Source organism: Sorex fumeus, unplaced genomic scaffold (assembly GCF_029834395.1).
Source record: "Sorex fumeus unplaced genomic scaffold, SorFum_2.1 ptg000070l, whole genome shotgun sequence".
Taxonomy (NCBI): Eukaryota; Metazoa; Chordata; class Mammalia; order Eulipotyphla; family Soricidae; genus Sorex; species Sorex fumeus.
The window spans coordinates 4,509,988-4,534,896 of NW_026606127.1; the positions used below are offsets into that span (position 1 = coordinate 4,509,988).

At 40.2% G+C, this 24,909-nt stretch overlaps 1 pseudogene; it reads right to left on the minus strand.

Annotated features, from left to right (window-relative positions):
- Window positions 1-24,288: 24,288 nt before the first annotated feature.
- Window positions 24,289-24,399, minus strand: LOC130036959 (uncharacterized; annotated as a pseudogene).
- Between the last annotated feature and the right edge of the window lie 510 nt (window positions 24,400-24,909).

Consider the following 24,909-nt stretch of genomic DNA (forward strand, 5'->3'; position numbering starts at 1 on the left):
TACTCAGTTGTATGAAGTGAAATTTTCTTATTATTTGTATATAAAATGGATAACATGAGGAAATTATGTTTAGTGACATAAACCAGGCAGAGAAAGATAGGCATCCTACAAGTTCATGCATATGTGGCATATGGAGAAAACAAATTAAAAGAATAAAATGAGACAGACAAACATCTAAAACATTATTTATATTCTATAATTCATAATTCAATTAACAATGGTTTCTCATACACATAATTCCAACATGACACTCCTCATTCTCTCAAAGAATAAACCCTTCCTCTCCCCCAATCCCCCATAATCCCTCACTCTCAATCCCCTGACTCAATTGTGTGGATCAGTTCTCCCCTTAAATTGCTCTTGAACCTTTGTTTCTACCTTGCTGTGTGTCTTTACATCCCACATATGAGAAAAATCTCTCTGTATCTGTTCATTTATTTAAGGCTAACTTTACATGCATGATATCCTCTAGTTTCATCCAATGTTGAAAATTGCATAATTTTAATCTTTTCAAAGCAATAAAAACAAACTTTAGAACTATGAGACTATTTAGTTACCAGATCGAAAAGTATAATCAAAGTGGAAAAACTGAACAATGGTGAATGACAGAGTAGGCCTTTCAGTAGTGAGTGTAATATGATACATGCACGTTGATTCTGCATAATCCTAAAATTTATGAAATTCTATAATGTAATTCTATAAGGTAATTTTAAATAATCAAAAAAGTATTTAAATAATTTACATTTATCTAAGATCTTGACGTATCTTTTGTGTCAAACTATCAGAAATAAAAAGAATGTGAGATAGAGATATGGTGTATCACTATACTTTTAAACAAGAGAAGCGCTAAAAATTTCTGTGTCTTGATGAACTCTCATATAAATTGACTCAAAAATCAAATTAATATACTCAAGGAAAAATAAAAGTCAACCAATGTAATCTTTTGCCTTCACTCAGGTTCCCATCTGCTGATCTCTCGCAGACAAAAAAAAATTTTTACTTTATTTTTTTAAAAATTTTTATTAGTGAAACACCATGATGTACAGTTGTACATTTACAAATTTTTGTGCTTGGGTTTCGATTATACAATGATCAAGTGCCCATTCCTCCACCAGTGCCCATTTTTCACCACATGGATTCCAGTATCCCTCCCACACCAATACCCCCCATCCCACCCTGCCTCTGTGGCAGGGCATTCCCTTTTGTTCTCTCTCTCCTTTCGGGTGTTGTGGTCTGCAAAAGAGGCATTGAGTGTCAATCATGTTCAGTACATAGTCAGAATTTTTATTTTCAAAGGATTTCTTGGCAGAGGTTTGGCATTCTTTGCTAGAAACCAACTCCTTTTCTTCTGCTTTTTTTTTCTAGAAATATATACTTATACTAAGACTGATTAGTCATGGCACCAAATTGACAAATGTCCCTGTTTTTACTTCAGTTCTGTTTCCTCATTATCACAAATTATTAGCAGTGGATAGAAAATAACTAGCCCAAAATTCGTGGGGGAAAGGGAAATGTTTATGCTTACCATAGTTTGGAAAATCCCTGTCACTAGTATTGTGACATTCATCTAAATTTGTAAACACAATGATTAAGAAGAGGTAAACCATGACTGCCACTTCAAGGAAGAACGGGCCTTCAGCAAATATCCATGGTTTCAGAAGGATGGCTCTGGCTTGGATGGGGGGCAAACATGAGAGCTGTGAGCTACCGGCAGTTAACACATGCTCTTAGGCTATGTGGTGATACTGCTGAGAAATGTGGCAAGCCCTGATTAGGTAGGGTCATGGTGGAGAATGGAATGATGACAAGAAAACAGAGCAACAGGGCAAGATGATAGATTCCTTTGTATAAAATTTTCATCTCTAATGTATTAATCTCTGAAAAAGAGAACCAACTTTTTATCATTTTCCTGGCAATATATTATCCTTACATAGTGCTTCAGGAAAAAAAACGCTTCCCTTGTTAGTTATTATAGCCTGAATGTCTGTGAGGTCTTTGAACTCTTTCTATATATACAGTGGTGATGACTGAAACCAATCTCACTATTTAAGTATCTAAACTGCAATGTTCTCACCATTTAACTCACTAAACTCTGATGGCTCCAAATCTTCTAAGATTAGCTTTCATCTCTTCCATGATATCCAGGCTTCTCTTCCCAACTGTCAAATCTCCCTTTCTTTCTACCTCTCTCTACCAACTATGGTCTCCCTGCCAAAATTTGCTAAGACAAGCTTTCTTGAAATATAGACGTAAGTTGACTTCTCTTTTTTTTAAAATTTAGGCAATTTTGATTTTCAAAGTCATTTATAATGGAGATTTGTCATACAATATTCCAATTCTAATCACACCACCAGTGTCTGCATCCCTCCACCAACAAATTACCCATTTCTCCCTGCATTCCCACCGATTTCCTTGACAAACACATTTTGAAGTTTTACTATTGTACTTTGGGTTCCATACTTACAGTAGTGTTGGCATTGGTGGTTAAGACATACACCTCAAGTTTTTCATGCTGGCCTTCCTAGATCAATGCCCACTGACACTATGTAGGGGAAATATATGAGAACAAATCAGTAAGCTCCAAATTTTTCAAATAATCTTTAAACAATTCTGATCAAAAAGAAAACAGTGTTTACTGGAGGGGACAACCCCCTGTCAGCCTGCAATGTCTTTTCATTTTTCCACATTACAAAAGAAGAAATCATTGAAGGAGGTCTGTCATTAGGCAAGTTAGGTGACCCTGCTGAGGTGTGGTCAACAGGGTGTTTTGTGCTCTTCTCTCCTTCCACCAGAAGTCCCAACCCTATGATTTTTGTCTCTTCAGTCCGCATAAAATGGTAAAAGTTTTACCACACAGACATCCATGTAATGAGCCCAGCCAAGGTGATAAAAGTAAATTTCAGCAAATTCATAGGTTAGTCATGCTGGTAGAAACTAAATATCATATTTTTGTATTGAATCTGCAGGAGACACATATTACAAACCTTTTCATGATTCAGTTTCAATCATAGGATATTTTAACACCTAACCTCCACTAGTATACAGTTCCATTGCTAATGTCCCCAGTTTCTCTCCCACCACTCCCTCTCCCAACCCCAAACCCCACCTGACAGCCTGCTTTCTCTACACTATGGCAGGCACCTCTCTCTCTCTCTCTCTCTCTCTCTCTCTCATCCTTTGGGCATTATGGATTGTAATACAGAGAGAGAGAGGTTCTCACGTTTATTCATTGGCCTACTTTCAGGACTCAGTTCTCACCCAGAGTAATCACTTCCAACTATCATTGTCATAGCAGTCCCTTCTTTATTCCAAATGCTCGCCTTCAGCACTTGTGGCAAGCATCCAACAATTGACCAATTCTCCTGGCCTGTGTTTCTGCTATCATTGGGTATTAGTCTCATACTCTGGTTTTTTATATCCAAAAAATGGGGTAGTCCAATCGGTATACACCTTTCCTTCTGACTGATTTCATTGAGCATGATATTCTTCCCTGTACATCCATTTATAAGCAAATTTCATGATGTCAGTTTCCTGCAAACTGTGTAGTATTCAATTGTGTAGGTATACCATAGTTTCTTCTGGCTATTGTCAATAGTACTGCAGATGGTATTTCTGTTATAAATATCATGTTTAATGTAACTTACATAGCAAAATACTTCCCAGGTTCCAAACATACATAATCCACTCACAAACACAACTTTATTTACTTCTTTAAAAAATATAATTTATTATGATGCTTTCTAAAAAACGGAAGCGATTAACAAAAACTCAGGGAAAACATATTCTATAAAAGCCAAAAAAATAACCTTAAGAAAGGACAACAGGTACGTGTTCTTTCTCCTCAAAAATCCATGTGTTTCTTGATATATTGTCAATATCTTTCTATAGCCTTAAAATTCTTCAACTTCATTTCTAAACACTATTTAAAGTTATATTAATTTAATAGGTAAAATAAGCTTTATAGAATATTTATTTGATTCTTTCATATTTTGCATAAACAACGTTTGAATTAACCATAGCACTGTAGCACTGTCCTCTCATTGTTCACTGATATGCTTGAGCGGGCACCAGAAACGTCCCTATGGTGAGACTGTTTGTTACTGTTCGTGGCATGTTGAATATATCACAGGTAGCTTGCCAGGCTTTGCCATGAGGGAGGGTTACTCTCAGTAGCTTGCCGGGCTCTCTGAGAGGAGGAGAGCAACCAAACCCAGGTTGGTCGCTTGCAAGGCAAACGTCTTACCCACTGTGCTATGGCTCCAGCCCATATATATATTTATACATATATATGTGTATTTATACACACATACATATCTATATATTCCTCTTACATGGCTCTTAAGCTCCAACTCATATTTCTTTCTCCTCCAATTATTTACTACTTCTCTCCCCATACTTGGGGCGCAACTAATTTTCCGAGTGTCCTCAGATGCATTTCTGAGCTCATGATAAAGGAATGCATAACACATACATGCATGGAAGGCACAAAGCATATGTAGAGAAATTTCATATAGACATATAATTGTGATGACTAGTTTACAAACTGTATTCGCTTCAAGTACAGAGTTCCTGATCTCTGCAACTGTGTATTCATACTCCATGCACTGTCAAATATCCAGCTATTGTCCACAACCAACTAACAACACTCCCCTACGCATTTCAGTCATTTACTTCCCCTCCTATTAGGACGATTTTGATGTCAGAGTGTAAAGGTTTGATTTTACTTTTGTTTTATTAGTCCATTTAATTTTTTTCTTTATATTCCCGAAACAAATCAAATATTTTTTTTTAAAAAATTAAGGACAGTAGGTGATATCAGGCAACAAATGAAATAGTTGATGTGGCTGAGAATCAGCAAGAGTCTTCCAGGTCAGTGTGAGGAAAGGAACATCCAGTTGTACTTCCCAGCATATTTTCAAAGGGCTGGCTTGGAGCAATGTACATACTGGAAAGAACCGCAGGACAGTAGTAGTGTCTTGAACATATAGGGGCCTATTTTCTTCTTTGAAAATGTAATGTTATTGACCTCCATTGCAAACCGCAACACCCTAAAACAAAGAAAAAGCAAAGGGAATGCCCTGAGTTGGGGCAAAATGGGGGAGATGGGGGGTGGGAGGGTCATTGGGTTTCTTGGTGGTGGAGAATGTTCACTGGTGGAAAGATGTGTACTTGATTCTTGTATATCTGAAAATCAAGTACAAAGGTATGTAAGTCTACAACTGCACCTCATGGTGTTTCATTAATAAAAATAAATAAATAAAAATTAAAAAATTAAAAGTGCTATCAGCTGGTATAAGAAAAAAAGGTAATGGTGTTGACTAGATTACATCAAGATCATTTTTATCTATAGGATGATATGATTCATCTTTGATTCACTGATTGATACTTTGAAATGTCCCAGTTCATCCTCATTCAGAGAAGTCATTTATTTCTTCGAGTATTGATTTGTACAGGGAATTCCTCACAACATTCTTTATATAATGTCTATTGCGGGACTCAAGGATAATGTTCTTATTACCATTTTCAAAGAATACAAAAATACTCTTTTAACAAGATTTTCTTGGTTCTCTATCTAAAAGCTACATGACAACAATTAAGTTTAACTCAATATTTTCTAAAGCGCATTACATTAGTACTTGAAAAGAAATATTAAAAGACTCTGGGAGAGGGGAGGAGGAAAATTCATGGATCTATAAGGATTAGTACAAGTCTTTGGGTGTGTGGGGCATGGGAGTGTGTAGAAAAGTTAAGATCACACTCAGCTATGTGATCTAATTTCTATATATCTATTCTCTAGATACCAGCGATATATTCACACAGGTGTATTCATATGACTATCATGTACACTAACCCTGTATCATGTACATTCACCTAATCCCAAAGGCTTCAGCGACATGGCAGCACTGAGAAGGATGAGAAAAGAGAGGCCGACAAAATCTCAAGGCCGACCTAGGCTGCCACAACGAAGGAAGACAAAAATGATCGTCTGTACTTTCAATGCATGTACGCTAGCATCAGATGCATCCATCGAGGACCTGATGGTACAAGCGCGAATGATCAAGTACGACATCATTGGTCTGACCGAGACAAGAAGACAAGAATCTCACGATGCCGTTTTCGACACTGGAGAATTGTTCCTGGGAACTTGCGATAAAAGAGGTGTTGGAAGTATCAGTGTCCTTGTCAACACAAACTTGGCCAAGAGCATTGATTCATTGGAATGAATAACAACCCGAATCGGAAATTTACATTTGAATAGATGTGGCTCACTGCCTGCAGTTTCTATCTTCTTTGTCTACACACCAACATCTCATTATGATGAAAGAGAAATCGAGAAGTTCTACATGGAGCTAGAGAAGTTCTATAAAGAAGACCACACCTTCTACAAGATCATTGTGGGTGATTTTAATGCCAAGATAGGACCGAGAAGATCAGCTGAAGAACTTCACATCGGGACCCATGGCCTAGAATGGAACGAACAGTGTGAGAGACTATCTGAGTTCATCATGTCGACCAAAACCATTCATGGTAACACAGTTCCAGAAGGTAGAATCTAAACGATGGACATGGGAGTCTCCCGGTGGAAGATTCCACAACGAAATAGACCACATCATATTCAATTGACGGTTTTGCCTGACAGCTGTCTCTGGTGTCCCAATATTTCGAACGGGATCGGACCACCGCCTCCTTCGTGCAAAATTCTACTTCACAGAGCGGGGAGAAAGGGCTGCAAAGTTCAAAAAGAGAACTGCCAGAATGACCACAAACTGGGAACTCTTTGGTACTATTGCGGCAACATGGGAAGATGCCATTGTTGACAACATTGACGAGGAATATGATGGACTGGTTCAGCAGCTCTATGAATGTGTGAGGAACTCCAAGAGAGAGATAGCCACAAAAAATCCCCTATCTTCGAAAATTCTTGAGCTAATTCGCCAGTGTGGTTTGGCGCATGCCTCAGGCAACCGCAAGCTAACATCCGAGCTCGCAAAGCAGTGCAGAGATGCGATCAAGGAAGACCTGAAAGAGAGAAGAGCAGAAGTACTGGTAGATGCGGCAAAAGCCAGGAAAAGTATTCGTAACGCCGCCTGTCCTTCGCCAACTACAAGACCAAGATGACTGCCCTCCGACGTCCTGATGGATCCATCACATCCTCCAGAACGGCAATGGAGAAAATTACCACGACTTCTACTCAAATCTCTTCGACAGCCATGTCCACTTGCCGACATACCAAATTCCACAGGATGGACATGTCATTCCCAAAGTTCTCCCTTCCGAAATCCGACACGCCATTTCGTTGGTAAAGGAACAAACAGCACCCGGGCCGGACAAGGTCAGACCTGAACACCTGAAGAACCTGCAGTCAGTACTCATCAATACACTGGCTTGGCTCTTCACTCGCTACCTGCCTGAATACAAGGTTCCGTCCCAATGGAAAACCAGCAGGACCGTACTACTGTTCACGAAGGGAGACATCCATGACATTGGCAACTATCGCCCGATCTGCCTATTGTCTGTCATCTACAAGTTGTTCACTCGAGTCATCCTAAATAGGATTGGCAGAACACTAGATGAAGGACAACCATGCGAGCAAGCCATGTTCCGCAAAGGATTCAGCACCATCGACCATATCCACACGATAACCAAACTCATTGATGTTTCTCGGGAGTTCAAGATGCCACTCGGTTTAACATTCATTGATTTAAAAAGGCCTTTGATACTGTTGAGACGGAAGCGGTCATTGAAGCCCTAGCCAATCAGGGCATTCAAGCCCAATACATCAGGATCCTCTGTGAGCTGTATTGCAGCTTCACTACCAGGATCTCATCATTCTACAAAGAAGTGATCGTTGACGTCAAGAGAGGGGTGCGGCAGGGTGATACCATTTCACCGAAAATCTTCAGTGCCACCCTCGAGAATATCATGCGATGACTGGAATGGGAAGGAATGGGAGTGAAGATAGATGGTCGGCAACTACACCACCTCCGCTTTGCTGATGACATTGTTTTAATAACACCAAACATCAGGCAAGCGGCACATATGCTGGCCGACGTTGACCGTGTGTGTGGAAATGTAGGACTACAGCTGAAACTTACCAAGACAATGTTTATGAGAAACAGCCTCGTTCCTGACGCCCCAGTCACTCTCAATGGAACAACCATCTCCGAATGCAACAGCTATGTGTACCTAGGTCGAGAGGTCAACATGACAAATGACCTGGCATACGAACTGTGCAGGAGGAAGAGAGTAGCTTGGAATGCCTTCAAGAATGTCGAAGAAATAGCTAAGAGGACGACGAACCTCCGGCTCTAGGCACATCTCTTTGATTCCACTGTACTTCCTGCATTAAAATATGCCTCAGAAACCTGGGCCTTACGCAAACAGGATGAGAACTCTATTCAGGTTTCCAAAGAAGAATAGAAAGAGCTATGCTTGGAATATCACGTTTCACTCAAATGAGAGAAAGAATCTGGAGTTATGACATCTGTCGACGATCATGAATCAAGGACGCTGTCTCTTTTGCCAAGGTGTCGAAAATCAGATGGGCTGGTCACGGAATGAGATTTAAAGACGACCGCTGGATTAGAGCTGTTACCCACTGGATGCCACGGAATGTCAAAAGACCGCATGGCCACCCACCTACTAGATGGTCAGACTTCTTCGTCAAGATCACGTATGATCGATTTGAGGCCCTTCATGTTCCCGGAGAGAACAGATGCCATTGCGCTACACTAGCCCGTGACAGGGACAAATGGAGACATTACTGGCACCCGCTCGAGCAAATTGACGACTAACGAGAAGTTAAGTGATTAAGTGATCATGTACACTAAGGAAATCCAGACAAATAATTCTTAGCACTGACATTCTTGGAAATTTAAGTAGTAATCAGATTTTTATAGTTACGTTGTTATGATTTCATAGGCAGTGTTTCTTTCCTTAACCAACCTGGAATGTCTTTAAAAGACCAAATATAGGAACATTCTTTCATTTTTAATTTAATATAGAAAATACTGAATATACAGGTTAAATAGAGATGAATATCTTTTTCAATAGTCTCTTTGGGACACTGTGCTTTACTTGTTTTATTAGGAACTAAATGTGGTACCCTATAATCTCTAATTCCATCCCTAGTCCTCCCTTCTCTACTTGTACCAATCAAGACAAACTTCAATTTAGACCGAGTTTTCAGTAATCTCAACTAAACATTAAAGTAAAAAATAAGTCTGATCATATAATTCTGTTATCCAACAGTTGTTTAAGATGCTTACACAAATGAACAGAATATTGAGAAAGAAATGAACACTCCAAATTGTGTTTTAAGAAGGCAAAAATACATGTTGTAATTTTCCATATAAAAAAAGAAAATTAAAGTAAATTCCTTGGTAAATTCTGGTATTCTTGGAACCATGTTGCCCATAGAGTAGTCAGCTAACTAAGTCTTCATTAACTTGGTTTTCCTTGTTCACATCCCTGATATTGCTATTTTCCTCCTCAGATCCCATTCCCAGTAGATCATGTTCCCACTAGATCTTCTTGTTTCAAGCTTTGTTTTCGCCAAATTTCAAGCCCTTCCTTTTACCCTTATTGTCTCTTTTCTCATCAATTCAGACTTTTCTCCCAGCAATTTTTCCTCAGTTAATACAACTTTCTTTCAAGGGAGTTGAAGCTTGTTAGTTTTGAGAGTTGACTGGGATCATTTTCCTCTAGCCATACATTAAAGGTAGCAAAACACTTTTCACGTTTTTTTGTTCCCAGCCAGTCAACTACCCTTTCCTGGGAATATCTATTAACAGGTTCTTCTCAGGTCAGTCAGAAACTGCGTTCATTTCCCCCCATTTTCAACAAAGTATTTACTGGTACCAAACAGAGTTAGTTAAAAATATGTTCCTGTTAACATATATTTGCACTTGGGATCCATGTGAACACCTTCCACCTGGCTTTTTTTGAAGGTGGTCATCCAGTTTGCTTTTCTGGTGGCATTCTGTTTCTCACTATTCCTCTCCACAGCTAAGTGATGTGAAAGTAACATATTTAGTAAATGGTATGTTTGAAAGCTCCAGAATGAATGTGAGCCCTTTCAGCTCTCTCGGTCTTATATGTAACCTGTTCTTTGGAACCTATCTTATTTTCGTATTTTTGTTTTGAATATTATTTACAAATAATATTTAACGTATTTGAAAAACATCCACCAACTATCCCATGATGATCACCAGCTGTCCAGTTCTCTACCCGTCCCGGTTTCCTTTCCATTCATCCATCACCCGATTGAGACTCCTAGGGCCATCTCTTTCCACCAACACCTTCCCGGCTGAAGGAGAACCGGTACCTACTGCTTTGGAAGTGGTGACCTAGTGCGCATGTCTTAGTCCAGTACCTCTGGCAACGCAGCCCCAAAGCCATTTATAACGTTGGTTCTTGTGTGAGCTGCAGTTAACAGCGATGTTTAGAGCAGGTTACAGGAACCAGGCACGATGGAAGACCAAGGACCAGTCCTTCAAGCTAATATAATTTGAGCTCCCGCACCAGAAATTTCCTGATAACTGGCTTGGCTACCTTGGGGAGTTTACAAATCCAAAGACTAACAGAGGCAATGGACCGCATTGTGAAAACACGCTAGTGAAGTGTCACCGTAACAGCAACTCTGAATATTGCTGGGAATAAGTGAAATGTTGCAGCTACGGGTGCTGAACAGAGGCCCCGAGGACATTGGTACTTATCTTTGCATCTCCCAGGAGCTGATCTTCAGGCTTCATGCTTCAATTGTTCTCTTGGTTTTGTCCCTGTTAAGAGGCATCCTTGAATGACTCTGAGGGCATTGATCACTCATCAGGTAGGTTTATTCCCCAGTGTATGAGTTCGAATCCCCCAGCCATCATTTATGGATAGACCACCAAAACCTTTTAGTGATGTGTCTCAAATTTGGTTATTTTCCAAAAGTGGCCAGGAGGCGTAAACACAGCCTCCATGGAAGAATTTTTACTTTTCTTCTGGTCATCTTAGACTCATCTGCCTTCCTCAGCCTATTCCAAAATTATTCTTTTAACCAAACACTGCAGATCGTGCCATTTCTCCCAATTTTTTTGTGGAGGACACCAGGTATGGGGAATACTTGATTGTGCTATGATCTTATCTCTGGATCTGTGCTCAAGTTTCAGATCTGGTGGGTCTCTGGGGACCATAAAAGACTGCAAGAAATGAACTGAGTCCTTCTTGTTTGCAGAGCAAATGCCCTGTAGGCTATAATGTTCCTCTGACCCTACCCCACTCTTCATCATACCCATGCAATTTCTCATCTGATGGGCTTTATAACCCTGGACCAAGTTTGTATTTCGTAGAGTCTTGTCTATTCACCCTTTTTTCTATCTCTAACTTCCCATTCTTTCCCATCCCATCCTTCAACCCCCAGCCACTCCCAAAAACAACCACAGTTGACAGCATCTAAAAATTCATAACTTTTATTAACAACCAATTAACTATGATGCATCTCTTTAATTTGAAAAAATATATTAGAATAAATAAAATGAGTATGGCATGTCAGTGTTTGCCTAGGAAAACCATCTGGTACCTCAAGTGGAACCTACCGTTCCAGCTACTCCCATTACGTAGCCATAGTAGAAAGAGATGTCCATCTCTTTTTCCCTCTCAATAAAGTTCTGAACTTTCACCCAAAGATGTGTGTTTGGCAGCGTTCTCACGCTCCTTCTGGGCCTTCCTTTTCATAGCCTCACGCTCTGGTCTCTGCTCTTTGGTGATGGGCTTTGACATGACTGGCTCGGGAACATTGGGCTTTCTCCATGGAATCGGTTGGAAACGGAAGTCTTGAAGGAGAAACTGACTCTGACATTTGGTTGGCAACTGCCGCTTGTCCACAAAGACAGGAGGAGGTCCCAGCTGGAGGGAAATGCCAGCTGCTATTGTAGGGATCAGGTCTAGAAGCTGTGAGGTGACGAATAGTCCGGATAGTAGGGTTCTGCAAACCTGGTCGAAATGGGTGGTTGAAATGGACTGAGCAAGTTTGGGAGAATCGACAAAAATGGAGTGTTTGACCGGGAAGAATTGGCAGTAGTTGGCTGAGCTGCATTGATAGATTCGGGCTTGGCAGGGTAAGCTGCAGCAGGACGATGTGAGGCCACAGATTGTCGTCTCTGAGGAACAGGTCTAGCTTGGGGACTCTTCATGGTAAGAAACGGCAAAGGTACCAATTTGACCTCCCAGGAGGTGGCAGCTCAGACTTGGATGGAGATGAGCGTTTTTCAGCACGGCTACTTGGTTTCTGTGCTTTGACCTGAGTTTTCTCAAGGCCTTTTCTATCCCCTGTAGCACCTAGCTATGACTTGACAGCTGAGGATGGCTTGACATCTTTAGGCTTCTTTGAGCTACTCAGGACCTGGGAGGAAGAGATACCAGGTTTTGGATCACTCTTCTTCCCCAGAGCATGAAACACTTGGACCGAATCCAGCATGTGTATGCCTAGGTAGCGGCGGGGCTTTTTAACGGCCTCTTGGAAAAACTCAGGTTGACTTTTCTTGCATTTCATCTTGCCAATGGTGGACTTTTCTTCTGCCTTGACCTTGTTCCCTGGCTGCTTACACTAATTAGCTTTCTTAGACTTTTCTCGGGTGTTTTTTGTCTTCTGCTGCTCATGCCTCTTTTTCTTCCTGATCCTGCTGGAGGCAGCTTTTTGAGATTTGCTGTTAGTTTTGGCCGTGGTCACAGGACACCTATCACTGACTGCAGCATTACGAACAGTCCCCCTCCCCCTAGCAAGCATTCTAGGACTTTTGGCTGGATTTTGGCCTTGGCTTCTCCCTCAAGAGTTTCAGAAGCCTCCTTTTTGTTCTTCCTTTCTGCATCGGAGGCCCCCTTGGTGCCACTTGAATTTTCTTGCACCTGCTTCAGAGTGATGGTGTCAGTGGTGTTCATTACCTGCAGATCTTTGCATTGTTCTAGGTCTACGGGGATCTGGTAGGTCTCGAGAGGTTTTGAAAGCCCAGTTTTCATCTGATCAAAATTCTTAACTTTTTGTTCCTGAGTTGGAGTTGGGGTCAGCGGCAGGTTACTTTGGCTGGAGATATTATGGGAACTTCCCGAAACTCTGGTGGTGGATTACTCACAGGTCTTTGAATCCTGCTACTGCAACATGGGGGCAATTCGGAAATTTGTGTCAGACCAAATGTCTTACCTGAAAGTTGTGATAACAGGGAAGTCTCTATCCCCAGGAAATTCATCACTAAAAAGGAACCAAGGAAGAAATCAGTGTCTGCGAAATGAGATATTCGGTCCACAAAACTAGTGGTGCAACAACTGTGCACCTACCAGCAATAGGCAGTGGATTGTTACTGGGTATTCTATGGATAATGGACAAGTCCTGTGCTTGAAGATTGGAGGTAAATGTTGTAGTTCTTACTGTTTGTCATGTAGTGCTCTTGTTTTTTGGTTTTCTTTGTATTTTAAGAATTTCTGTGTAAACTAACTTGAAAAATAAGAGACTTGGGAAGAGTGATAGTACATTTGTTAAGGCAATGGCCCTGCGCACACCTGACCTCACTTTGATCTTTCGCATCACCTATGATCTCCTAAGCATCTTCAGCAGTGATCCCCAGCACAGATCCAGGAGTAATCCCTGAGCACTTCGGTCTATGACACAGATTCAACGTCCTCCAAACAAAAGTTTTTTTTTTTTTTAAGTAATTATAGATTTTCAAACTAATACAGCTGGAGCGATAGCACAGCGGGTAGGGCATTTGCCTTGCATGCGGCCAACATGGCCAACCCGAGTTTGATTCCTCTGCGCCTCTCGGAGAGCCCAGCAAGCTGCCGAGAGTATTCGATATGCCAGACACAGTAAAAACAAAGTCTCCAATGGAGACGTTACTGGGCCCGCTCGAGCAAATTGATGATCAACGGGAGGGCCTTTACTTTACTTTTACAAACTAATAAGTGCCATATAGAGCTTAGCTTTGTAATGTATTGTACTGTCAATTTATTCACTTTCATGAACAAATAAAAGGCCGCTAATATCATAGAATAAGAGTATGAATGAAGCACTAATTCAGCATGATATTTGTGCTGAGGTACAGATTCTAGGTTTCATGATTTGAGTCAGAATCTCTGAACCACAAGTGTATTCAGAACCTTGCTGTTCATTTATGGAAGGGAAAGTTAAAGTGGTACCATTACAATTAGAGTTCTGAAACTTCTTAAGAAAATAACAAAACACTAGTTTAAGAAATGTATTTTACTTTTAGTGTGGTAATTCTTGAGGCCTGCTGACATAGAACAGTGAAAAATGTAGCATTTCCTGCCACAGAGGCTGAGTGGGATGGGGGGTATGGGTGGTAGGAGGAATACTGGGACCGTGGTGCTGGAGAATGGGCACTGGTGGAGGGATAGGTACTCCATGATTGTATAAATGAAATCGAATCACAATAATTTGTAAGTCTACAACTGTCCCTCATGACGTTTAACTAATAAAAATTAAAAAAATGAAATAACAAGGGAAAAAATGTGGCATTCTTTTCTCTGCTCCTGACATTTCATTATAAGAAACTTAGATGTCCATTATACTATCATAACTTCCAATCTCCATTAGGAGCTCTTATGTTGAGTGTGAAAATAACATGCTGTAAAATGAGTGAGGGGAGTAAACATGAACTGAGATTTTTTTAATTTAAAAATCTCAGTGTATATGAATACCACCTCTCTACGATCAGTTTTCCTCTTATTTGACCCCAATTTTTGAATTTTCTTTCTCTTCTCTCCGTTTTCCTCACCTTGATAACTCAATTCTGTGATAGGTTGAGCAGACAGAGAGAAGTCATTCCAGAGTAGGAGTCTGGTATTTGGTTATTTGCGGGCTGAACCTCCTTGAGACCCATAACCATCTCTCGCGATGAGTTGCTGTAAGATTGGGGGCAGAGCCATTTAGCCCTGTGTATGAAATGGAGTCATAGAACAGCAGACCGGAAAGGAGAGTTCCCAGATTGCCTGGATGATAGTAATACACCTGGCTTCCTTCCTGGTAGGGAAGTGACAGGCTTTGACTCTGATGTGGAACCAGAAATGGTGTTCTTTCCACAAGACTGGCAGAAAGTGATGGGTACACAGACACCGTGTTGTTGGTATCTAGGATTTTCTCATAGCGAGCTGCCATGGATATGGAAGAGCCAGCGGTGTCTTGGTCAAGAATAGTCACAGAAAAGTCTCCCATGGAAGATTTCTCTTCAGCACTTCCTGCAATATCCCATTCCAAAACACTCAGGTAGGAAGCAGCTGAGGTGGATATATGACTCTGGTGAAACACTCCAGACAGCATTGTTGTGCTGAAATGTTGGTAAAGATAGGCACTACCCATCAGTGGTTGGAAAGAGGTGCCAGAGGCTGAGGGCAGGAGCCAAGCAGAACTACCAGCTGGAGCAGATACTCTGGAGTAGTTGCAGACACTTCCTGTTAGGGAAGCTGCATTGTTCACCACGGGAAGGGAAAGCTGCAGAGTATGTGCAGTTCCCAATACAGATGGATTTTGAAAATTTTCTGTAAGGAACAAGAGGGTGATGAAAAAAATCTGTGAGACTAATAATCTCCTTCAACACTGAGAGGAACAATATGAACTTAAAATTTAAGCCATCGAGATGCTTCTAGTACCAACAGTCAACTGAGTTTCCAAAATTCCAACAATTTGGGGTGATTCAAAGCCTGGAACTTTTTGGCACTTTGTGCATTTCGTATCGTGCTCCCAAAGTGAACACAGAACTGTAGAAGAGCCAGGTGATCATGTCTGTACCTGGATTTCTTGCTTACAGACAGTTCTCCTTACCTTAGAAATTCCTGTAGATTGCCTCCTACTGAGTCCTATGCTGTTTCCTAGAATGGAACCTTTTTCAAATTAAGAAGTCTAAGAGAAAGGAAAACATTCAGTGGACAAGAAGAATCCTGAGGCCCAGAGATGGCAAAGAGATTTCCTATATTCCAATAAATTTTGTTGGGCGGGGCGTAGGGTGGTGTAGAGTTTGGACCAACAACTGACAGTGATCTTGGGTTCTTCCTGGCTCTGCACTCTGGAGTGACCCCTTAGAACATTCGGGAGAGTGTATGCCGTGACAGAGATTCAACTGGATTGGCTGTGTACAACACAAGTGCCTTATGCCCTCCAGTACTATCTCTCTCAGTGCCTTTTGAATTTCCAGGTTACACATCCTAAAGCATGTGGACTTTTGGCCAGGACCCTGCATGATCACTACAAGTCCAGAAACCAGAAGGAAGATACCTTACATTAATTTAGACATTTGGGGTCTTTACAACTATTACCATTGTAATCATCAGGTTTCCATTTTACTTGTGCCATGAGTACCTGTTACTTACTGTTCACATACGACTTACTCTTGTGGATGCATTGAAGTTTACCCTCATTTTTGATCCACTTCAAAAATGACAACTTGAGTTTTTTCAAAGAAATGTTTTTGAAGCAAAACTTTATTTAAACTCTGTGTCTTAAACTGTTTGTCTAAAATGTAGTTATTAATAATTCTAAGAAAAATAATGCATACATGAATATAATTTTTCTATTTCATGTGATTTACATAGGAGGAAGGGTAAAGAAAACATCATGAAAAATATGTATCACATAACTGAAAAAGAATATAGATATTTATGAAATCTGGACTCCGTGGCAAGTAGCGTAGTACAGTATGTTATGGAGAGCAGACCAAAGAGTAGGCCTTGAAAAACAGTGGCTGTTATCCCAAACAAAACCAAATAAAACAGTGCAATAAGTTTATTAATAAATTTTTCCACATATACAATATGTAGACAGTATTCTATTTTACAAAAAACTTCTAGCCAAAAAATGGAATAGAAGGTGATTTTTGAGTGCACACTTTACCAGTCCATTAAAGAGAAAGGATTTATCAGTAACTACATAACAAAAAGAAAATAGGATTATGCGTGATTGTATTTCATAGACAAGAAATGTTTTAAATGAGTGAAATACAGAAAGAAGTTTCGAAAGTACAAAAAATTATTCTCATCAGTACCTTTGAATATTAACCAGCAAACAACACGTGTTTAACACAGCATAGGATTTCACTTGATCACACAAGACACAGAAAAGACCATTTAAAAAGTGATCACAAAATATTGCAAATTTACTTTCAACCCCTAGATTAGAATTAGCTTTATCAACCAGGAAAACGTTCTTCTCAATGTTTAATAAATGAGCACCAAAATCCAATAAAATATCTTTAATGTAGGAAAAATCTTAATTCACAAATATGACAAAAATGTGTAATTAGATCTGTGAGAATTGATTTTTCTTTTTCCTCTTAGGATTTAAAACAGAAGTTCACTATTATCAAAATACTTTCATGTTAGGAAGAAAAAATCACATGAAATAATATTTGTAAAGATGAGAAGCCGCTTTAACCTGGAACCTACTTACCACACAAATGAATCAAATCTCCTTATTCAAGTTAGAATATACCAATTTTTAATTTTAACAGGAGCGTGTACATGTACTTAAAACCATAACGTAATAAAAACATTGAAGATTATGTGTCTTCCACCGCCCTAGATCAGCACTATTAGCTATTTATGGGAAGCATCATTTCTGAAGCGTCTTTATACTCAAATTGTCAAGAACCAAGTACTGTGTTCTAAGAGATAATAAGGAAAAATGCCAGCAAGGATGGCTTTCTGATAATCTGCTTTACCTACTAGTACCTTTCTTTTTTGATTTTAAATCTGTGGTTCTCTTCAACATTCTGAACAAACGTTTTCCCCTTCCTTGATAATCGACGTCCCTATGCTTGCTTGCTTGCTTGCTTTCCTTCTTTCTTACTTCCTTTCTTTCGTTCTTTCTTTCGTATTTATTTCTCCGTCATCACGTCTAGCTTTCGATTGGTCTATGTTTGATGAAAGTGTTCCCAAACTTTCTTACCTTTGAGGGCTTGCCTCCCTACCCTCAGCACTCCACACCTTACTCATGCCCCATATTTTCTTATTACCTGGCTAAAATCAAATCTCAAAGATCAATGATTATTACTTTGTAATATCACTATATTTAAAATACTGAAGTATGAATACAAGTGGAGAGACCATTACAGAGAACACATACTAGTATATATTAACAGTTTTCCACAGCATTTATATTTTGTTTCTGTAAAAATACGGTATCTGATTTACTTGTTTTCAATGGATATCATGAAAAATTCACTATTAAAAGGAAAAAGAAACACAGACAATCAACACTCATATATATACATATATATATGTATTTATGTATGTGTGTGTATTTGAGCTCCTAAGTATGTCTAAAATATAATGTAATCAATGAGGAAAAACACTTTGTATGTGAGAGAAAGTAAGCCAATGTCTAAAATCACACAGCAAATGTCAAAGTCAAGCTAAAATGAGGCTTATAAAATTCTACTTGAATATATTCTTTCATTACTATGTGCTGTTTTTCCTTGACTGCTAAGTTAAGGGATGATAAATCTAATGAAAAGCTTTGAAAAGTATTATTCCTTACCTGACATGGTCAGAGAAGAGGAAATACCGATGAAAGGTAGACGAGAAGAGGAGACGGTACGAGAGTACGTCTGAACACTGCAGCGGCTTAAGACCACAAGTGTTCAGTACAAACGACTGCTCACTGGTGATTGGTCATTGGTCACTCATCACTTGCCATGCTGATTCAAATTTGTTTACACACTACTACATGGGACTGCCAAGATTCTATCAGTTGGTGGTTGGTTTGGTGGGAGAATGATGTCATAAAGTAGGCAGTTGAAAGGTAGAGGCTAGCCAATCAGGAGGTCAGAATCCCAAGAAGAAGACCGGATTGGATAGAGAGCGGGGTAGAATGAAGCAGGCTAGGGAGATGGAATCCTACAAGACAGTTATAACAGTTTCACTTTCCTCAGACTCCTGTGTTAGAAAAATACTCCCATGTTACTCAAGAGCTTAGCTATTTCATTAACAAATCAAGAAAATTACTAAATAATCTTTTATATTGCACTGTTAAAGAAACAACATTTGTTATTACTAGTATATTTTAGATAACGTTCACAGCACAGCGGGTAGGGCATTTGCCTTGCAGGAGGCCAACCCTGATTCCGATTCCTCTGCCCGGAAAATTACCCAAAGTATCTCGTCCACATAGCAAAAGCCTGGCAAGCTCCCCATGACCTATTCGATAGGCCAAAATCAGTGACAACAAGTCTCACAATTTGGTGTAAGATGTTACAGGTTCCCGCTACAGCAAATAGATTAACCGCGGGAGGACAGTGCTACAGTGCTATGATTGAAAAAAATGGTGGTTTCTTTCAATATTACAAGACATACTAGGATAAATTGTAGATGAATCTAGATGTGTTAAAGTAAATCAAATGAGAAGAAATAGTAAATGCAAAGGTATTTTAATTGTACAAGACTAACAATTGTTCTCAGTTTAAAACTGTAGAAGATAAAGGAAAACATATGCTCACTTGTCCAAAATTTTACAATCTGAAAGAAAAGGACAAAAAGCAAATTAAGTGATCAAAAAACCAGCAACACCAACAAATACTGGCAATTATTATGATAGGCCAAGGATGAATGGTTTTAAAAAATTAGTGTTGTGAAATAAATCAATATTTCGCTATTAAACTTGATAGAAAAAATAAGCATAAACCATGATCATATAATGTCTATTGAAAGAAGTGTAAATGACTAGTAAACACAAGAGCAATTTTCTTTTTTTTTGAAATTTGTTTTGTTTTGTTTTGTTTTATTATGAAACACCATGAGGTATAGTTTAGACTTACAAGTTGTTGCACTTGGGTTTCAGTTATACAGTGATCGAGTACCCATCCCACCACCAGTGGCCAATCTCCACTCCCACCAATCCAAGTATCCCTCCTACTCCCCATCCCCCATCCCACCCTGCCTCTTTGGTAGGGCACTACCTTTTGTTCTATCTCTCCTTTTGGGTGCTATGATCTACAAAAGGGACATTGGGTGGCAATCCTGTTCGGTCCATAGACTAATTTCAACAGGCATCTCCCATCCTGGGCAGATCTTCCCAGCACCCTTTATTGGGTGCTCCATTCTCTATCTGCACTGCCTTTACCCCTAGAGAGTAAAGCTGGCCTCTAAGTCATGGAGTGAACAACCTGGTATTTATGACAGTTGTACTTGTGTGTTAGTGTCTTATTTTGTTACTTTATATTACCCAGATGAATGCAATCTTTCTATGTCTGTCCCTCTGTTTCTGACTCATTTCCCATAGCATAATATTTTCCATGTAGTACCACACAAGAGCAATTTTCAAGTTCACTGGTAGACAAAGAGCACAAAATAAAATGATAAATTAAAATGTCCCCCAAATTACGAGTATTGAAATATCAGGTGCTATCTTTCCCTAGCAAAGATGCTAGAAAATAGGCCTTTTAAAGTTATTTTATTGAGAAATAAATCTGTATAATAGTTAGGCAATATATAGCTTAAAGCAGTTTAATGTTCATTAAGTCAATGTCACTGTCACTGTCCTCACATTGTTCATCGATTTTCTTGAGCGGGCCCAGTTAGGTCTCCAGTGTGAGACTTTGTTGTAAGTTAGCTTTCGTGTGTGTATAAGAAAATTCAAGGATCAAACTCATAACCTCAGAAATGTGCGGCAAATATTTTACCACTGAAGCATATTTCCAAACACAGTTAATGATTTTGCTTTTGCTTCTATAGTGCTAAAAATAGAAACCAAAATTTCATACATGCAAGCCAAGTTCTTTTGTCCTGAGCTACATATCCAGTCATAAGTAAGTTAGCTTTTAAGTATTGATATTAAGGAAACAATTAGAAAAGTAGACAAATAGATATAAATGTCCACATCAATGTAATCTTAGCTTGAAAACATTACAATTATAATATCTCAATAAACAATTTATAGTAATAGAAATTGGATAATCTTCTCCATTGCCATTCTGGAGGATGTGATGGATCCATTTAGGACGTCAGAGGGCAGTCATCTTGGTCTTGTAGTTGGCGAAGGACAGGCGGGTGTTACGAATACTTTTCCCGGCTTCTGCCACATCTACCAGTACTTCTGCTCTTCTCTCTTTCAGGTCTTCCTTGATCGCATCTCTGCACTGCTTTGCGAGCTCGGATGTTAGCTTGCGGTTGCCTGAGGCATGCGCCAAACCATGCTGGCGAATTAGCTCAAGAGTTTTTGAAGAAAGGCGATTTTTTGTGCTTATCTCTCTCTTGGAATTCCTCGCCCATACATGGAGGTGCTGAACCAGTCGATCATATTCCTCGTCAATGTTGTCAACAATGGCATCTTCCCATGTTGCCGCAATAGTACCAAAGAGTTCACAGTTGGTGGTCATTCTGAGAGTTCTCTTTTTGAACTTTGTAGCCCTTTCTCCCTGCTCTGTGAAGTAGAATTTTGCACGAAGGAGACGGTGGTCCGATCCCGTTCGAAATTTTGGCACAACAGTGACATCTGTCAGGCAAAACCGTCAAGTGAATATGATGTGGTCTATTTCGTTGTGGAATCCTCCACCGGGAGACTCCCATGTCCATCGTTTAGATTCTGCCTTCTGGAACTGTGAGTTACCATGAATGGTCTTGGTCAACATGATGAACTCTGACAGTCTCTCACCCTGTTCGTTCCATTCTAGGCCATGGATCCTGATGTGAAGTTCTTCAGATGATCTTCTCGGTCCTATCTTGGCATTAAAATCACGCACAATGATCTTGTAGAAGGTGTGGTCTTCTTTATAGAACTTCTCTAGCTCCATGTAGAACTTCTCGATTTCTCTTTCATCATAATAAGATGTTGGTGCGTAGACAACGAAGATAGATGCTGGCCGACTTTGACCGTGAGTGTGGGAAGATAAAACTGCAGCTGAATCTTATGAAGTCAATGTTTATGAGAAGCAGCCTTGTTCCTGATGCCCCATTCGCTCTCAACGAAACGACCATCTCCGAAAGCATCAGGTATGTGCACCTAGTTCGAGAGGTCAACATGACAAATGACCTGGCACCCGAGCTGTGCAGGAGGAAGAGAGCGGCTTGGAATGCCTTCAAGAACGTCGAAGAAATAGCTAAGAGGATGAAGAACCTCCGGCTCTGGGCACATCTCTTTGATTCCACTGTTCTTCCTGCATTAACATATGCCTCAGAGACCTGGGCCCTACGCAAACAAGATGAGAATGGTATTCAGGTCTCCCAAGGAAGAATAGAAAGAGTTATGCTTGGAATATCACGTTTCACTCAATTGAGAGAAAGAATCCGGAGTTCTGACATCCATCGCCGATCAAGAATCAGGGACGCTGTCTCATTTACCGAGGTGTCGAAAATCAGATGGGCTGGTCACGTAATGAGATTTAAAGACGACCGCTGGACTAGAGCTGTTACCGACTGGATTCCTCGGGATGTCAAAAGACCGCGTGGCCGCCCAACTTCCAGATGGTCTGACTTCTTCGTCAAGATCATTAACGATCGGTTTGAGGCCCTTCATGTTCCCGGAGCGAACAGATGCCATTGGGCTACACTAGCACGCGCCAGGGACAAATGGAGATGTTACTGGCACCCGCTCAAGCAAATCGAAGACTAACGGGAAGTTAAGTGATTAAGTGATTAAGAATACAACATTCCTTCAAGAGAGTTGAAGCTTGTTAGTTTTAAGTGATTTCTGGGATCAATTCCCTCCAGCCATACATTAAAGGTAGCAAAACACTTTTCACGTTTTTCTGTTCCCAGCCAGTCAACTACCCTTTCCTGAGAAAATCTATTAACTGGTTAGTCTCATGTCAGTCAGAAACTGCTTTCATTTCCCCCCATTTTCAACAAAGTTATTACTGGTACCAAGCAGAGTTGGTTAAATATATGTTCCTGTTAACATATATTTGCACTTGGGATCCATGTGAACACCTTCCACCTGGCTTTTAATGAAGGTGGTCATCCAGTTTGCTATTCCGGTGGCATTCTCTTTCTCACTATTCCTCTCCACAGGTAATTGATGTGAAAATAACATATTTAGTAAACGGTATGATTAAAAGCTCCAGAAGGAATGCCAGCCCTTTCAGCTTTCTGGGTCTTATATGTAAACTGTACTTTGGAACCTATCTTATTTTCGTATGTTTGTCTTGAATTTCATTTTCAAAAATATTTTAACGTATTTGAAAAAAATCCACCAATTATCCCATGATGATCACCAGATTTCCACTTCGCTACCCTTCCCGGTTTCCTTTCCAACCATCCATCACCACATTAACTCTCCTAGGACCATCTCTTTCTATCACAACCTTCCAGGCTCAAGGTCAATTCGTACTAACTGCTTTGGGAGTGGTGACCTAGGATGCATGTCTTTGTATGGTACCTACCACAATGGAACCACAACGTCATTTATAAAGTTGGTTCTTGTGTGAACGGCAGTTAAAAGCGATGTTTAGAGAAAGCTACAGGCAACAGGGACCATGGAAGACCAAAGACCAGCCCCTCAAGCTAATATAATTTGAGCTCCCGCCACCAGAAATTTCCTGAAAGCTGGCTTGGCTAACTTGGGGAGTTTACAAATTCAAAGACTTACATAGGCAATGGACCGCATTGTTGAAACTCACTAGTAAAGTGTCACCATGATAGCAACTCTGAATATTGTTGGGAATAATTGAAATTGTGCAGCTAGGGGTGCTGAAAAGAGGGCTCGAGGACATGGTGTCTTATCTTAGCATCTACCAGGAGCTGATCTTCAGGCTTCATGCGTCAACTGTTCTCTTGGCTTTTTCCTTGTTAAGAGTCATCCTTGAATGACTCTGAGGGAATTGATCACTCATCTGGTAGGTTTATTCCACAGTGTATGTGTTCGCATTCCCCAACCATCATTTATGGATAGACCACCCAAAACTTTTAGTGATGTGTCTCAAATTTGCTTCCTTTCCAAAGGAGGCCATGAGGTGTAAACACAGCCTCTATGGAAGAATTTTTACTTTTCTTCTCATCATCTTAGACTCATCTGCCTTCCTCAGCCTATTCCAAATTTATTATTTTAACCGAAAACTGCAAACCGTGCCATTTCTCCCATTTTTTTCGAGGACACCAGTGATGGGCATACTTGACTGTGCTCTAGTCTTACTCTTGGCTCTGTGTTCAAGTTTCACATCTGGTGGGTCTCTGGGGACCATAAAAGATTGCAAGAATTGAACTGTGTCCTTCTTGCTTGCAGAGCAAATGCACTGTCAGCTTACTCTTCCTCTGACCCTACCCCACTCTTCATCAGGCCCATGCAATTTCTCCTCTTAAGGGCTTTATGCAGTCGAGTTTCCCACATTTGGGGAAATCGCAGGGGTCAGCACATCCCAAGTGCAATGGATGGGCCTCACCCTGGGAAAACCACCTACATGATCATGGTATCTCCCCTGCCCTGGACCATGTTTGTATTTCTTAGAGTCTTGTCTATTCCCCCTTTTTCCTCTATCTAACTTCCCATTCTTTCCCAGCTCCTCCTTCAACACTGAGCCACTCCCAAAATCAACCACAGTTGACAGCATCTCAAAATTCAGAACATTTATTAACAATCAATTAACTATGATGCATCTCTGGAGTGATAGCACAGCGGTAGGGCATTTGCCTTGCACACAGCCAACATGGCCGACCCGAGTTCGATGCATCTCTTTAATTTGAAAAAAAAAATTAGAATAAATAAATGGTGTATGGCATTTCAGTGTTTGCCTAGGGCAACCATCTGGTACCTAAAGTGGAACCTACCATTCCAGCTCTTACATTACGTAGCCATAGTAGAGAGAGATGTCCAACTCTTTTTCCCTCTCAATAAAGAACTGCACTTTCCCCCAAAGAGGTGTGTTTGGCATCGTTCTCACGCTCCTGCTGAGCCTTCCTTTTCATAGCCTCACTCTCTGGTCTCTGCTCTTT